Here is a 15,316-nt window from a genome sequence, read left to right as displayed (position 1 = left end):
TGTGTATGTGTGTTAGCTTGAGCGTGTACGTTTGTGTAAGTGCTAGAGTGTGTGTAAATATGTGTGCCACTGTGTATGTTAGCTACCGGGGAGGGGGCAAGAGGACACTCGGGGCGCTTTACCTGTCCCCCAGGCCAGAAGGTGCCAGCCCTCCCCTGTCTACTACTCTCTTTTACGTAGTCCTCTCTGCCCAAATTCTTACGGATAAATTAAATATAATCAAGCGCCATGTAGTGTTTTATTGGAAATTAGTGTTTTATGTGAAATTATGAATCTAATTTTCAGTGTCTGCCGTGGTCTGCATCAGTATTCCAGTAGCTGTAACAAATGTAACCGGTCCCCGTTCAGGAGGAAGGCTCCTACTATGTAGTTTGTACGGTTTCTCCCAATTTTAAAAGCCTTATAATGAATAAAGCCAGCTTGGGACTGCATAATATCAGCAACAGATATTTCTCCACTGATGTCTTCCTAAAACTTTAGGATTGCCCTTTGTGTCCCAATTCACACAGGATGTTCACTGTTTAAGAGCTTCCCACAGTTAAAGTGCGTGATGACCTAAACATATGACTCTCCGATGGATTAAATAATAAGGTCACTTAGGTAATTGCAATTTGCTCTGCTGATAGACGGACAGCTGTTTGTAACGTTTACTGCTTGGACACCCGGGAACATAAACAAGTCATTTCATCATGAGTGCCTGGAAATAACAACCAGAAGCAACCGAAAAAAACAGAAGAGGCAGTCTGAGTTCATCAAACTCGTCGTAAATCATTTATTTCAGACACAAAGTATCCATAACCTTTACATTTATTTCCCTATATACAAGGCTGGTCCCACCACGAAGATGTCCTATATTTCTCGGATTGTATGCTGGTGGGAAACACATTTTTGGGTGGTAGGAGACAGAAGAACAGTAGTTTTCACTTCTTAGTAAATCAGGTTGTTAACTTCCATGGGAAATGAAGGGCAGCTGCCCCAGGCAATGTAAACGGTGCATTTGAGATGACCGGTGACAATGTCCCCTGACCTACTCAGGCGCCATGCTTTGGTCTGTGGAGATGGTGCAAAGAAGAACAATGAGGTTCTAAAGAGAGTTCTCCAAGGGTTCCTCAAACCCCTGGCCACAGATCGACTACATCTAAATCCATCGAGACAACACTCATCCAGTTATGGAACAATAAATCCTTCTCATCTCGTAATCAGTTGTGTGAAGGTAATCAAGTCTATGGCCAACCTATGATCAGCACCATCTGTAACCCTGTAATGTCAGTGACAAAATCTCTAAGGCTGAAATAGTTTCAGAATCATTGGGCCAATCGCTGATGTGCGTACCTATCAGATTTCGAAAGGATGACGAATTCTTGGGAGCAGTAAGTGCCACCATCAGCCAAAATGCAACGAACCACCTTTCCACCTTGCCAATATCTGTCTATAGAGATGGCTGCCTATGGGCTCGATTTTATACACCCGTTAGCAACGAGTGTGGCTGAAACTCAATAATTATGAGGGTCGTCCCAATACTATTGGCCATATAGCGAATCTTTGAACGCAGACTTTTACGTAGATATCGGTTCATCCACATTGCCTTCGCCACAACCTTCCAAGAGGAATAAATATTAGGACTCTTGGTGAGCATCTGCATATTTCCAACATCTCTGAGTCTAAATAGTTTACAGGTCTTTGGAAATTCTTGCTGGATTCTACTTTTTCTAGATTCTCATAGATTAACCTAAACCAGTTTTCAAAAATATTAAATCGTTAAAGTAGATCATCCATTCAGAGACAAGCAGTCATTGGCATACAGGTACATATTATGGAATGGATAATTGGAGTTTTCCAATTGGTCGTGAAAAGTCAACAGGTTCCACGTTGTGCTTTTTTTTTTTTTTGGTTAATATCCGCGTATCATGAATGTCTCCAGCTTTGGCCTTTGGGACCTCCAACTCAAAACAAACCAATAACTTCCCGGCCGTATCAATACGCATTACACACCATACCCCAGAAGTGTCGAAAGCACAGGATGTTAATGAGATAATTATAACAGATTATGGAAGCGATGGCGTGGTTCCACCTGGTCCACTGTGAGAAAGATACTTACATGAGCAGAATACGACGTCACTTGCGGGGACCCTACAGTAGCCAAGTCTGTCACAGATGCACCGAGTAGAGAGAAACATTTGTTATGTGATAATGCTATAAAAACCCTGAGCCATTCACAGCTGTGGACTGAAACTGGCTGCGGATCTACGTCCGAATCCCTGGTGTTCTGGATCCCAGCCCTCGCATAATCAGTAACAAGATTAATATGCTTCCCTTGGCATCTCAACCATCTCTACTCTGGACAGTCTGTGTCTGTATGAAGACCTCAATGTCTAAAACAGGTGGACAGCGTTATAAGTGACAGCTTGTGACCAGGAGTGAAAGGGGATGATGGAAAATTTAAAAAAAAATCGCTAAATATTGTCACCGTTTGGGGCAAATCTCTCCATCTCGATTACTGGAGTATTCCAGGTAGCTTTGTTGATATGTTCATACGACCCTTTTTTTTTTAATCAATGTTTTCCTTTTTTTTGTTCCTAAACTTTCCTTTTTCATTACTTTAACAGAATTATAATATATAATTGTTATAATTAGATACGGGGGAGGGGTATTATAAACAGCTTACAGTTTATATAAGGAAACCCCCTATGCAACATAAACCGTCTATCACACAGAAATATATAGTTCTAAAAATACAATAAATAAAGAAAATCAAGCCAAATTGTAAAAGTTACAGAAAATTATTATATATATATATATCCAATGTTTTGTGACCTGGTGCAATGACTTTTGTGGGTCCTCATCAAAATTATGACAGAGAGTAATGGGAATTGTAGTCCACAAAAGTTAATCAGTCTATTTTTTTTCTATTAAAACTATATTTAAATGATTTTTGGTAGTTTTGTGTTTTCATTTTATTTTATTATTTGTGTGGGGGGGGGGCACCTGTAACATCATTCATTTCTCACCATAGATCAACTCTCTGCAACCTTCCTTTTTATTTTATTTGTTTCTTTTTTCTTAGTTTAATTTTTCTGCTTATCTTATAATGGTAGCGAGCGACCATATTAGACTGCCTGCTTCATGGATGGATCGCTAACAAAAGGCAGCCATCAGATCTTCTGGTACCTTCTTTTTTTTACAGATTAAAATCAGCAATATATGTGTAAAAGCATATAAAAACATACAACTTAACTGTAAATAAGAACCACACGGCTCATACAGTCTGCCCGTTTTAAAGAACCTTAATCAATTCTTGGTCTCGTCTTAGATTCAGGATGCCATGCGTGTCTAAATTATGGATGAATCACTAAAAAGAAGGCAGCAATCAGATCTTAATTGTACTTTTTGTTTTGTGCAGCTAGAGAGACTTGGTCTATGAAAAAAAGGTTAAACAAATTAAACCAAGGCTACAAACTTCATCAAAACCTAGAAATGGCCAAAGAAGGGATCTTCATTACCGGCACTCCAGTAACAATCACACAAAACAATTATACTCTTACAATAAACTAAAATAACATAAAATACATTTTTTTGTAGATAGAGAAGGGAAATGTTTGTCTTCCGCTGTAGGCTTTTTCAGATATAAACATATTAAATAAAATATAATTCTGGAATTCTACCTCAGGCAGTTGACTCTAGAGATGGTCTCCACTGGTCCTTCTGCTTTTGGACTTCACAAGAACAGGAGACTCTCCTTTTTTTTACCAGTAATTTTTATGGGGTTTTGTTGTTTTGTTAATTTTGTATTATATATAATTTTATATAATATAATACAATTTTGTAAATGTAGCATTTCCCCCTTTTTTTACGCTTGGGCAGCAAGCCCACCGGGCCAGTTCAGAGCTGCTACCCGCATTCAGATTCAAGCTACTTCTCATGCATACAGACCTGCTGCTCAAAACATACTTGACCCGTTTCCTTGGAAGTGATGATCTTACTTAATATTTGTGCCTACGACCTCTTGGGGTGTGAATCCAGTCCTGAAAGTATCACTTTGGCCAATTACACATGGACATGGCTGGGAACTCTACGGATTTTGCCCTGGAGACTCCGGGAGAAGCGCCGCTTCTCCAGTTCTCCACGTCGGATTCTAAGGGTCGTCGGAGTGACAGACCCCACTCACCACCTATTTCCTCCTTAAATGGGGGGGTTCCTGTGATGTCAGCCCGAACACCCTCCAACGTCAGTTGGACCAATCTAGCACACCCATACCTCTTTATGGTCCAGAATTTATTTTCTTCCCTTCGTATGATTACTAGCTTTTATTTATAGAAACATGGAATTTGATGTCAGATTAATGTCATTTAACGAATCTGGTCCGCCCATTCTTCTCCCTGCTCCAAGATCTCAAACCTCACCTGGCCGTTTGTTTATCAAAGCCATATGGCTATCCCAACGCACGATAGTCCCATGTCGTTAAAAAAAAAACAGGCTATATAACAGATCTTTACAGCTATTGTGTCCATTTAACCCCTTAAGGACAATGGGCGGTCCCTAAACCCATTGAAAACAATGCATTTTGAGCTTTGTCATTAAGGGGTTAAACTTTTTAGCTAAACTATTCCAAATCCTAACGGCTCTGTTTTCTTTACTGTCAACATATATATGTGTAAAAGCTTTTATGTGAATAAAAAACAATAGGAAGCATAAAGTAACCCACTGGATTCTACCCCTCGTCTGGACATTTGACATAACTGACCTACACACATTTTTTTTAAAAAAAATATATATATGTTTTTCCACCTGTAGCCTAATTTTATCCTCGAGCCATTGAAGATAAATGACTAAAGGCAAAACAGTGAAACATAATAGTCGGCTTCTGAAATGTCATCACGTCTCATTACCATGTAATCCACGCTGAGGAGCCGTGAAGGAAACGGACTCGTGTTTCACTCATTTTTGTAATTTTTTTTTTTTTAAATGACTGTATTTTAATTTTTTTATTTTTTTGTAAGATTCTGCAGTGCGTGTGTCCTACCCGGGAACTCATGATCTCAGAGCACATGTATTCAGGATATAACAATGTATGTGCATGAAATCGCAGTGTTAAAAAAAAACAAGAGCTTGTGAACTCACAACACATTCCCAAACCAAGCTCTGGGATTCCATGTGGGTGAGTAATCGGCAGTCCGGTGGATATTTGGACCCCTTCGCTGTTGCTCCCGGCAACCGATATTGTGGTACCTTCTTCGTTTACAGATTAAAATAAGCAATATATGTGTAAAAAGCTTATACAAATAAACAAGAACCACATGGCCCAAATAGAGTTTTAAAGACTCAAGCCTTAATCAGTCGTTAGTCTTGTCATAGATTCAGGAGCCGTATGCCATGTCTAAATTACTTTACTTTACTGTTCCACGTACCTACCACCCTGGCAGTAATGTAAAACTTCCTTGCGTTGCCTCTCAGCCTTTGGCCCTCTAGTTTTAGATTGTGTTCTAACATTTCCCCTCCTTTTCAAATAAACTTCCCTCCGGCAACAAGAACCTAATACCCCCATCGGGACAAAGCCAATCATTGAGCACCTAGTTCGCTGTAATTGGACTTTCGGTTTAAGCCCCACCCATCATGACTGACAATTCCAACGCTGACAAACCCACCCTATAAGCATACCATGGAAGCAGCCATCTTAACTTCCTGTTCTCAGACTCTACAGGAAGTTCATTGTTATCTTAGTTTTGCCACAATTTACAGCGTCTCTAAGGCAACGTGTATTTTCTATAATATCAATAGAGCAAGTATTTTTTCTCACACTGTGAATTTATTGACCTAGACCTTTTTTACCCGCATGGCGACAATGACATGGGTACAGGAATCAATTAACAAAAACCCCTTAAAATTAAATGCAGAACATGCATTCAGTAACAAGTCTGAAAAGTGCTAACTATAGAACAATTAGCTGTCAGATTCTACGTTTCAAGGAGAAATGAGACTTCTGTATTATTTGACTCCTCCCACGACTTCCACTACTGAAAACAGGAAGCATTCATCGGTACACTTCTCGCACATGCTCAGTAGCACTTCCTTTCTAGTCAATGGGAGCTGAGCTCCCTTTGAAAGCTGAGTAGCAGCAGCCAATGAGAGAAAAGTCTAATTTTCTACATGCGATAACTAAAGAATACATGCTCCGATTTGTATGGAGTAAAATGCATTGGGGTCATGCAAACAGGTTTAAACTATGAATAGTAATTTTATGAACATCAAAATGAATTTAACCACGTCAACCACTGACGTCAGCGGGACAATTGTTTGTGCGATTCTGGAATATCTGTTAATGCATTGATTATTTTTTTCTATGACTTGGATTTACTGGATTGTGGGGAAATGGGGGGAGGGGGGATGTTTAGCTTTGTGGCTCCTAATATATATAGTGAATCAGATTCACTGAAGGGTCGGATAGGAATTGACAGAATTGCTAAATCTGAGTTCCGTGGATTATGTGTTCCCACAGTCCCATTATCACACCTGGGAACCCCAAGGATCTCGGGGTGAAGGGGCAGATTTTCAGGGGCCGCACATCTGGAGCTGACTCCTCTATATTCTACACGGCTGTGATCATATATAAGACTCCCGATTGCTTTTGCTACCAGTAAGGTATGGCCAGGGAAATCGTTAATATTAATTGGATCCTGCTTGCCCCCCCCCCCGCAATTGGCCCCTGTCCTTAAGGTGCCAGAGCCACCTCATGCTCAGTCCGTCCTTGAGCTGGAAACAGGGCCGGCGCCACCTATAGGCAAAGTAGGCAAAGTAGGAGCCCGCTGTCACTATGGGGAGGAGTGGGAGCGAATCAGCCAGTTAGGAGTGGATGGGTGGATGTGGCAAAGGGGGAGGGGCTTGTGGGGGTGGAGCCATGGGCGGCAAAATTATGTTTTGCCAGGGGTGGCAAAAATCCTTGCACCAGCCCTGGCTGGAAATGACCAGCAGGCGCTCGCAAACCAGGACCTCGTTCTTTTTCTTCAAAAAGCTCTTTCAGCCAAACAGCTGTTACTCAAAATTAACATTTTTAGATTTAGCGTCAAAATTGTGTTTAAAATGACATGGTAGTACAGGTGACTTTATTTAGAATACAAGTCATGATTTTTACGGATCGGATAAGGACTGTTATCAGAAGCATTTGGTGGCCAACGTTAGCTTACCATTGGGGTAGAAAGTTTGAAATGCATGATGAAAAGTTTAATAATTGGTATTAATAATAAGAAGAATCTCATGTTATCTGGATTGAAATGATGAACGGGATGCCCTTTTTACCCTGTGAAAAAGAGAGTGATTAGTTCAGGGCTGTTGGCAGCTATGTTCTAATTTAACCTACCTGTGCGTATAGGTAACACTTGTTCTATGCGTTACTCGTTTGAATGAGATTGTAAAAGAAGTGTTATTTGGTTGAATGTCTGATACAAATCAGGTCTGGCTCTTTTTTTGGCAAGTTTTGGATGATTTTAACATTCTAATGGATTTTTTAAAACACAATAAAGTTTAATCTGCCTACGACATAAATAATAGTTCCCGCTCTAATTGTTACAAGCCTGGAAGTAAATACCCCAGACAGATCGCTGATAAACGATGGTTACAGAAGGACAGATCTTTTTATAAATCTGCGTTATGTTATCTGAATTCCACGTGCAAACCATTGCTCACGCGCTGAAATAAACCAGATCTGAAATGTTTTGATGGATGCGCCTCCCGTGACAGGTACTAAATCACTTTAGGACTTGAGCTGGATATAGTAAATGTGAAAACACTGACGGCTATTAACCACACTGACAACTCTCAGCCACAGGGGCATATATTCAACCGGATAAAGCCATCTGATACGGACCACCTTTTACCCACCAATGCAAACTCCCACCGATCGCTCTCATTAAAAGGTAAATACACTCAAACACACGCACCACACTCAGCCAAATGAACACACACACAGTGTGTCACTCAAACGCACATCACATCCAGCCCTAGTTAACAAGAACAGGAGGTTCTCCCCTTTATATGTCATTTGATCAAAATCAACATGAAGGAATAACTAATTATATATATAAATATATATAAATAACTAAAAGGATAACTACCGTAATTGCCAGTGCAAAAAAAAGCCAAAAAGTGGTATTTGTCAAAAAAAGTTTTTATAAAGTTTATAAAAGTCAAAAAAAGGACCAGCCACAAGAATCACACTCAGCCACAAACAAAATATTCAAACACGCACACACTACACCCTCACTCACATGCACTATACTCAGCCACACATGCTTCCCGTGATGGTGTTGTGTGAACCGCTACACTGTTGCTGAGTGACTAAGGAAGCTGAGTAAGGTTTGAGTCTTCATGGCAGGGAAAAAAACATGGCCTTCTGGCAAATTCTTTGTGTTTATAAGTGCTCTCTCCAATATTGGTGCCAGAATTATTGCCACAGCATTTCTCTTTCCCAATTAACCCCTTAAGGACAATGGGCAGTCCCTAAACCCATTGAAAACAATGCATTTTGAGCCCGTACATATACAGGCTTTGTCATTAAGGGGTTAAATTCAGATGGCCCTGATCTTGCACACACACAAGGCAATTTAAGGCACTGCATCAGCTATTCAGTCCAATAAGCAGGTCAGTCGTCACTGGGAAGTCAAACCGGAGGGACTAAGGTCACGGGCAGTCAGGCAGGTAACTGAGACAGGTATATGGGCAGGTAGGTAGGCCAAAATTAGGTTGTAGCAACTTTAATGAGCACCTATAATACCGAATGTAGCAAAGTGTACCTGAGTATGCTTCTCTCGCTCGTGATCCCAGCAAGGGGGCGGTGCTTCTGAAAAAAAATTATAAGTTCTCAAAATCTCTCAACATATTTTTGTGAAATGCAAACACCGCAAACAGGGTTTTCGTAGGCATAAACCTCTGTATTACACCTGGACTGTACCAGAAGGTCACAGTATTAAACTGTTATCCATATTTTATATTTATAAAGCCGTTGCTTTATCGTAACACTATTCGTTTTAGACAACCTGTTTCCCCCTAATGTTACAATAAAGCAGCTTTTGCCAGCCTGTGGGATATTATACCATGTTTGCCATTCAAATAATTAGTGAAGACGTTGTGTAAATTTAAATTAACCATTCAATGTTTTAAAAATGCGATATCGCAGGTAATACATTCCAAAGGTGTAACATATTCGTTGTACTGACATTGATGCAGTACGGTCTCTTACCACTTGGTGGCAGTAGCAAGCAGGTCCGGTGCAATAGAATCAGAGGTCTGGTAACAGAGGGCATTCTAAGGGTAGTCTCTTGAAGTCTCTGGATCTATGTGAAGAATAAACCACACGTCTCCTTCGACAGATTTTGTTGATCATCTGGCATTGCATCGCGGCAAAGTTCCATGTTGTCTTCTGAAAGTTAGAAATGAAACTCAGAGTAATAATTTTTAAACCACTGGTCCCACATGTTTTTTTTACCTAAAATGTGGAATCTGAATTGAATCTTGGATAAATCAGTTTAAATTTAAATGCCAACCCCAAAAAGACAAAAAAAAAAAATTACATTTTATTTGTTTAATTCCAATAACTTGTATTTCCTACAAATTCTGCCACGCAAATCGCCACATTTTAACAGATGACATATATTTTTTTATTTTTCTTGATATCAAAATGTATCACACTATGGGGGCGATGCATAAAACAAGGTCGTCTTCGATGATACCGTTAGTTTTCATACTTTTTGTATAATTAAGATGGGCTGTTAATGGAGAAAATTAGTTTCTTGGCACTTTCGACTGGTAATGAGAACCACCACCGTCATCTGTGGCCCCCGACCGTGCCCTCAACACCCTGTTTTTTGTAGGTGGAAATTTTGTGAGCTACATATACATTAAATAGGCCAGATTTACTAAAAGGGACGCTAATTTGCCTTTAATTACCAAAATAAATATATCCCACAGTAAAACGATAGTTCCAAGAAACAGCATTGCATTATATTTCACCCCAAAAAAAATGGCTGTGTTACATAAAATTACAATAAATGTAAAGAAGGAGGTTCAATTAACCCCTTAATGACAAAGCCCTTGTTTTCAATGGGTTTAGGGGCCGCCCACTGTCCTTAAGGGGTTAATTTCAAGTTTAAAAGCGTCGAAAACTAGTCTATTTTCAAACAAGATGCTCCAAAGTGTACGGCGGCTGAATTTCAAGATGCCTCTGAGGTCCAAACTTGTTCTAGGCTTCTTCTGTACAATCTCAGCTGCCTGCCACGCTCGTAGAGATATCGGTCCCGGATCCTAGCCCATTTCAAAAAATATTTTAAAAAAAATGGAGACTTTTCCAATGGTCCTGTACTATACCTTTAAGATAATAACAGGACACAGTGATATCGAGTTGCTAACGACCCGTGACCTTTTTTGCTCTGTGACATTATCGTCAGATCTTTCCCGTTTCCCGGAAACAGGATCTGACCGCTCGAGTCATCGGATTAGGTGTACGGATCCCAGTGTAACGTATACCGAGTCTTGGACGTTCACGGGCCGATCCATAGGAAATAGTTCAGATACCTAAACGCGCCTTCACATCCGTGCTTTCGGTGCGGAGGTCTGACCGTGTTCCCATTCCAGGAACGTATCAAGATGAATGCGAACTGGTTGCATTGTAGCCCACCCCCCCCCTCCAATCTCTTGCTCAACGATCATTCTCTAATTTGTCCTTGTCGTCTCTACATCTTGTCTCGCCAACCTCAGTGGCCTGGCACCACGCCATGTCTGACCTCCAGTTCCCAGCCCTTGTGTAAGAAAAAAAAAAAAGAAGCCCGCTTTGTGTTTTCACCATCGGATCCCGCTCTGCATACGATTTCAATTAGCGTCTGGTTTCAAGCTTCAGCAGATGTGGAATGTATTTCTTAACCCAGGTGGAAAAAATCTATTACCATAAAAAATAAAAAACACAGTAATGTGATTAATTCTAACTTTAAAAAAAAAATTAAATAATACCAAACATTGATTCCATTCTTCCGACGCTTTTTTGGATACGAATTTGACCGGAAGCTTAAGTGTTAATTTAGTTGTGTTGGCTCTCCAGATTTGAACACTTTCTTCATCAACGTGAATGATGTACTGGTGGTGGTGTTTAGGGCAGGAGGCCAGAGATTGAGGGCGTTAACCCCTTAATGACAAAGCCCTTACATGTACAGGGTCAAAATGCATTGTCCTTAAGGGGTTAAAAAAAATAACCTCTGAAAAATTAAGGTAAATTATCACTTTGTTACAAAGTATCCAAAGGCAAAGCTGCTTTGAATCCGCCAATGTCTCTAATCACTAGTATTAACCATTTACTAGACTGACAACGTGAGCTGATGAGTAATGACTTTGGATGAAAATGCTCACTGACCGTTTTAACCCGTAGAGTGCCAGCGATGAAGAGGATAGGTCGCTCTTACAGTGGGCTCCAATACCCAACTATGTATCTCCTACTGCCGTCTGATGGGTCTTATGAGTTGTCACATTTCTGTACTGTGGAAGGGATGCCAGTTCTAGTCTAGGCCATCGTGTAGCCTTCACATACCTCTTCCAGCTAAAGTCTTGTGTGTTTAAGACTACACGTGAAACTTTTCTATTACAGGCAAGGCACTCTCTTGGGGAGAACAGAAATGTTTTGTTAAAAAAATGCAATCACTGCTTTAAGCAGTGGTGGGTCCATGGGGCAGGCAACCAACATGGCTGCTCGCTGCCATAAACAACAATGCTAAAGCAAACCTAAAAAGGATTCATTCCTCATCAATTTCTGGGATGAAGGAAACTTGTGTAGATGAATTCATTTGTTTATTTTTTTAATTATTTAATGTATATTGACATATCATCTTTTCTTACTGTGAAAAAAAATATTTGCTTGCTAAAATTTGGAAGACAGCTTCTTCTTTTTTTTGAAGGGACAAAACAGCCGTCATATGTACTTTAATGAGAGGTCCCTTTAAATTTACATGGTGTCACCTTTGCAAACACATGCAGAATCTCCCAATCTGCATATGCCCCTCCCCCAAACATACCTCCTGACATGTGATATACTTACTACTCCAACGCTGGCTCAGCGAACCTTGCAATGAGGTCTAATGACAAAGCTCTTACTTTGATTTCAACAAGGAGTCCTTTCCTGCCGCTGATTGGCTGCTAGAGGAATAGTGGTGAGAATCATCAGACCTCAGAGGGGAAGCAGAGCTGCAGCTCAGTAGCTGGAGCTTCTCCCTAAGGTTAGTTTTTTTTTTTGGAACTTTGAAACCAAGTACTCATAAAGGACCTTAATATACCTACATACTTTTTGTTGAGGCTGCCTTAGACATTAAACTGTCCTTTAGTAGACAGGCTTGTACATGTCGATACATAAGAATTCATCATTTTTAGTGTTTTACATGATTTATGCATTTCCATTTGGTCCGTTTCCGTTGAAATGTCCACCGACGTGCCAACCTAACGTGCTGCCTTCTACTCTTTCCACATGTAATAACTTCAGCTACTCAACGACAACTTCAACAAAGGATTTAACTAGACTAAGCTGAGTTGCCAACCCACAATCTGGCGTCCACCACCGTCCGAGACGCTGCACAGCAACCGGTGCTTCTCAACACCAGCGAAGATTGAATACAGGTGGGGGGGACCGACAGAATTGGATAGGAACGGAGCACCAGTCGTGGTCCAGCTGCCGCTGCTGCCGGGAGTACACAATATCCACCAGCAGAGAAAAGCAGGAACAAACATCTTTTGTGATCTCCTGTTTTCACTTTGTAGAGTTTCGGCGGCTGAAATTAAAAGCACGTTGTTTGTGTCTAAAATGCTGTAAGCCGAGTCTGGAATGAGAGGAGAGGCCTGCTCGGCTGCCACCGACAGCCTTTCTCCTGCTTCTCGAGTATTTATATAGCTTTCTAGATGTGTATTTTTATATAGTATTTAAGGCCCCAAAGGTAAAAATGACAACTCAACGTAACCTACACTATATGACCAAAAGTATGCAGCCGCCCCTCCGAATTATTGGGTTTAAGTGTTTTCTAAAAAAAACACAATTGCTGCCAGGTGTATAAAATCAAGCACATCGGCAGCCATCGCTATAGACAAACATTGGCAGTAGAATGGGTCGTTCTGAAGAGGTCACAGGGTGCCACCTTTGGCACAAGTCCGGTCCACTGTAAGTAGACCACGTAACAAGAGCTCAGCCTCAAAGCAGTAGACAACTAGACGACGCACATTCATAGTGCCGGAGTGCAGAGGGAAGATGTTCTCTGGAGTCAAGAATCACAATTCACTATCTGGATCTATCTGCTGGAACTGCCTGATGGACAAATCTGGGCTTGATGGACGTCAGGAGAACGCTACGTAATGGAATGCATGGTGCCTCCTGCGTGCATCTCACAGCTTGGGGAGGTTATGAGATGGAATCTGTAAGCTCCATCCCTCCCCAAAAGGATAACCCGTACTTTAGCTAAAGGGATGAGGGCATAGTTGGTACCTAGAATACCCAAAGGAATAATTTAAATTTAAGCCCCAATCTTTCCCACAAGAATGAGTGGGGACACTAACTGTCCCGTGGTTCATAGGGATATCAAACCTCATTATTCTCTGTTTTATTGGTGTATAATATAGAGAAAGCATTTCGTAGGAGTGGTTGGGAGACTCTGAAGAAAACTTGGCCTAACATATGAACGAATAGGCCCGGACTGTCGATTATCACGCTGACCTGTCGCTTTAAGGCCAGCAGCCGCCTGATGACTTAAGTGCGTATAGAGCGGGCTTTTGCCCAGTGTGCCAGATGGAACGCCGGGACCTTTTAACGGTTTCAAGATTTTTTATTATCAACCTTTAAATTCCGTTCAAGGAAAAAAATGAAAAAAATGAAAAAATTGAAAAAATTGAAAATTACGCTTTTCATTCACATTACGTACGAATGATTGATTCAACGTTCCGCTAATCCCCTCTCTTCCGAGGTATATAAATGTGAACTATGCAGTCGTGTAACAACTGCTACATATTTCATCACTTCCTCTCAGCGAAGCCGATTGATATCTGATATTTTTGTTTAGTTGTAGGGTCTGTATTTCATCAAAGGCCGCTCTTTAAAATCCACCAAGTAATCAATTTCCTACTGTCAGCGCCACGGACGCGGATTGAGTAACGAGATTTTCTTGGAAAATTCAAGGGACCATCGAATTAATTAGTCCAGAAAAAGGATGATTTACTACTAAAAAAAACACGAGGGGCAATTTCTCAATGACCCCAGTCATTCTAAAAAAAAAATTCAAGCATGAAGAATGTCTCCTGAATGGGGGGGAACCATCTCCACCGCAACTTTTACCATTTCTCGGCAGTACCTTTCTAACTGTCAAGACTTTTTATTGTATTTTTTGACTGTTTTCCAATAAGCGTACGCCGATATATCGGGTTATTTCAAATATAAAACTATGAAAAAGTCAGGATTTGACACAAATGACAGAGCCGCGTTTCTGCCGACAATGGCAGTGAACTCCAGGTACACATCTGGTCCTGATATACATTGATATTTATTCCGCAATATCTTGGAATTCAGGATTCTTTGAGCGGGGGGGGGGCCATAAATGGCATTTTAATCCCGTCAGGGGGTTGAGGTTGCCCTCTCACCCTTAGCTTTCGGTAATATTTTGTCAGTCCGTATGAATCACGGCAGACGCGTTGTAAGGTAGACTATACGAGGAGATTTTTGTGTAGGTGGAATGTTTGTATCTTACGAGCAAACTCACATTTTTTTAATAAAACGTACGTCAGAGGCCGTTGCTTGCCTCGTGCCAAGGAATTGTGCCTTCACATTTCAGATCTAGAATGATCTTTGTGGTTAGAATTGCAAGGCGGTGATCTTATCTTATACCCCCTTTAATACACGGCAGAATTACTTTTGGCTCTTGCAGCAGCTGACTGACATTGAGCACCGTTGCTAAGTTGTCATTGTCTACAATTACTCCTAAATTCTTCGTGTTTAATTATTTTTGTGTGGCATATTGTTATGAAATGCGAATGAGAATGCATATATATGTTTTCTTCTTAATGAAAACCTTGTGCCGTTTGTTAACACAGACAACACTAGTCAAGACTTGAGTACGTTTGCTCGGTAAAAAAGTGTTCCTCCCTTGTCCATGGTGCTGACGAGCAATGGATCAAGGGAGTTCCCAATCTTCTATCAGCAAACTAAAAAAGAAGACTTGATTATGGCTTGGTATAGATTTTTATGGTACTCCATTACCTCGTTTACATGCTTTAACAAAAAATAAACGGACTATACCTACACTCCTACCTGGATCTC

Source organism: Spea bombifrons, chromosome 2 (genome assembly GCF_027358695.1).
Source record: "Spea bombifrons isolate aSpeBom1 chromosome 2, aSpeBom1.2.pri, whole genome shotgun sequence".
Taxonomy (NCBI): Eukaryota; Metazoa; Chordata; class Amphibia; order Anura; family Pelobatidae; genus Spea; species Spea bombifrons.
The sequence above is the reverse complement of the archived record's forward strand: the minus strand, read 5'-3'. Positions refer to the sequence as shown.